We start from the raw sequence: 3,287 nt of genomic DNA, 5'->3' as shown, positions 1-3,287 counted from the left end.
GCTGCTAACAACCAGGAATGGAGGAGGAAGGATGGTGCTGCTAACAACTAGGAATGAAGGAGGAAAGATGGTGCTGCTAACAACCGGGAATGCAGGAGGAAGGATGGTGCTGCTAACAACCAGGAATGGAGGAAGATGGATGGTGCTGCTAACAACCAGGAATGGTAACAACCAGGAATGGAGGAGGAAGGATGGTGCTGCTAACAACCAGGAATGGAGGAGGAAGGAAGGTGCTGCTAACAACCAGGAATGGGGGAGGAAAGATGGTGCTGCTAACAACCAGGAATGGAGGAAGGATGGTGCTGCTAACAACCAGGAATGGAGGAGGAAGGATGGTGCTGCTAACAGCCAGGAATGGAGCAGGAAGGAAGGTGCTGCTAACAACTAGGAATGGAGGAGGAAATATGGTGCTGCTAACAACCAGGAATGCAGGAGGAAGGATGGTGCTGCTAACAACCAGGAATGGAGGAGAAAGGATGGTGCAGCTAACAGCCAGAAATGGAGGAGGAAGGATGGTGCTGCTAACAACCAGGAATGGTAACAACCAGGAATGGAGGAGGAATGAGGAATGCTGCAAACAACAAGGAATGGTGGTGGAAGGATGGTGCAGCTAACAACCAGGAATGCAGGAGGAAGGATGGTGCTGCTAACAGCCAGGAATGGAGGAAGAAGGAGGAATGCTGCTAACAACCAGGAATGGATTAGAAGGATGGTGCTGCTAACAGCCAGGAATGGACGAGGAAGGACGATGCTGCTGACATCCGGGAATGGAGGAGGAAAGATGGTGCTGCAAACTACCAGGAATGGAGGAGGAAGGATGGTGCTGCTAACAACCAGGAATGGAGGAGGAAGAATGGTGCTGCTAACAAACAGGAATGGAGGAGGAAGGATGGTGCTGCTAACAACCAGGAATGGAGGAGGAAGGATGGTGCTGCTAACAGCCAGGAATGGAGGAGGAAGGGCGGTGCTGCTAACAACTAGGAATGGAGGAGGAAGGATAGTGCTGCTAACAACCAGGAATGGAGGAGGAAGGATGGTGCTGCTAACAGCAAGGAATTTAGGAGGAAGAACGGTGCTGCTAACAACCAGGAATGGAGGAGGAAGGATGGTGCTGCTAACAACCAGGAATGGAGGAGGAAAGATGGTGCTGCTAACAGCCAGGAATGGAGGAGGAAGGATGGTGCTGCTAACAGCCAGGAATGGAGGAGGAAGAACGGTGCTGCTAACAACCAGGAATGGAGGAGGAAGGATGGTGCTGCTAACAACCAGGAATGGAGGAGGAAGGATGGTGCTGCTAACAACTAGGAATGAAGGAGGAAAGATGGTGCTGCTAACAACCAGGAATGCAGGAGGAAGGATGGTGCTGCTAACAACCAGGAATGGAGGAAGATGGATGGTGCTGCTAACAACCAGGAATGGTAACAACCAGGAATGGAGGAGGAAGGATGGTGCTGCTAACAACCAGGAATGGAGGAGGAAAGAAGGTGCTGCTAACAACCAGGAATGGGGGAGGAAAGATGGTGCTGCTAACAACCAGGAATGGAGGAAGGATGGTGCTGCTAACAACCAGGAATGGAGGAGGAAGGATGGTGCTGCTAACAGCCAGGAATGGAGCAGGAAGGAAGGTGCTGCTAACAACTAGGAATGGAGGAGGAAATATGGTGCTGCTAACAACCAGGAATGCAGGAGGAAGGATGGTGCTGCTAACAACCAGGAATGGAGGAGAAAGGATGGTGCAGCTAACAGCCAGAAATGGAGGAGGAAGGATGGTGCTGCTAACAACCAGGAATGGAGGAGGAAGGATGGTGCTGCTAACAACCAGGAATGGAGGAGGAAGGATTGTGCTGCTAACAGCCAGGAATGGAGGAGGAAGCGCAGTGCTGCTAACAACCAGGAATGGAGGAGGAAGGATGGTGCTGCTAACAACCAGGAATGGTAACAACCAGGAATGGAGGAGGAATGAGGAATGCTGCAAACAACAAGGAATGGTGGTGGAAGGATGGTGCAGCTAACAACCAGGAATGCAGGAGGAAGGATGGTGCTGCTAACAGCCAGGAATGGAGGAAGAAGGAGGAATGCTGCTAACAACCAGGAATGGATTAGAAGGATGGTGCTGCTAACAGCCAGGAATGGACGAGGAAGGACGATGCTGCTGACATCCGGGAATGGAGGAGGAAAGATGGTGCTGCAAACTACCAGGAATGGAGGAGGAAGGATGGTGCTGCTAACAACCAGGAATGGAGGAGGAAGAACGGTGCTGCTAACAACCAGGAATGGAGGAGGAAGGATGGTGCTGCTAACAACCAGGAATGGAGGAGGAAGGATGGTGCTGCTAACAGCCAGGAATGGAGGAGGAAGGGCGGTGCTGCTAACAACTAGGAATGGAGGAGGAAGGATAGTGCTGCTAACAACCAGGAATGGAGGAGGAAGGATGGTGCTGCTAACAGCAAGGAATGGAGGAGGAAGAACGGTGCTGCTAACAACCAGGAATGGAGGAGGAAGGATGGTGCTGCTAACAACCAGGAATGGAGGAGGAAAGATGGTGCTGCTAACAGCCAGGAATGGAGGAGGAAGGATTGTGCTGCTAACAACTAGGAATGGAGGAGGAAAGATGGTGCTGCTAACAACCAGGAATGGAGGAGGAAGGATGGTGCTGCTAACAACCAGGAATGGAGGAGGAAGGATGGTGCTGCTAACAGCCAGGAATGGAGGAGGAAGGATGGTGCTGCTATCAACCAGGAATGGAGGAGGAAGGATGGTGCTGCTAACAACCAGGAATGGAGGACGAAGGATGGTGCTGCTAACAACCAGGAATGGAGGAGGAAGGGCGGTGCTGCTAACAACCAGGAATGGAGGAGGAAGGATGGTGCTGCTAACAACCAGGAATGGTAACAACCAGGAATGGAGGAGGAAGGAGGAATGCTGCTAGCAATCAGGAATGGAGGAGGAAGGATGGTGCTGCTAACAACCAGGAATGGAGGAGGTAGGATGGTGCTGCTAACAACCAGGAATGGAGGAGGAAGGATGGTGCTGCTAACAACTAGGAATGAAGGAGGAAAGATGGTGCTGCTAACAACCAGGAATGCAGGAGGAAGGATGGTGCTGCTAACAACCAGGAGTGGAGGAAGATGGATGGTGCTGCTAACAACCAGGAATGGTAACAACCAGGAATGGAGGAGGAAGGATGGTGCTGCTAACAACCAGGAATGGAGGAGGAAGGAAGATGCTGCTAACAACCAGGAATGGGGGAGGAAAGATGGTGCTGCTAACAACCAGGAATGGAGGAA

This window comes from Taudactylus pleione, unplaced genomic scaffold (genome assembly GCF_031769625.1).
Source record: "Taudactylus pleione unplaced genomic scaffold, aTauple2 ptg000184l, whole genome shotgun sequence".
In the NCBI taxonomy this organism is placed as follows: Eukaryota; Metazoa; Chordata; class Amphibia; order Anura; family Myobatrachidae; genus Taudactylus; species Taudactylus pleione.
The sequence above is the reverse complement of the archived record's forward strand: the minus strand, read 5'-3'. Positions refer to the sequence as shown.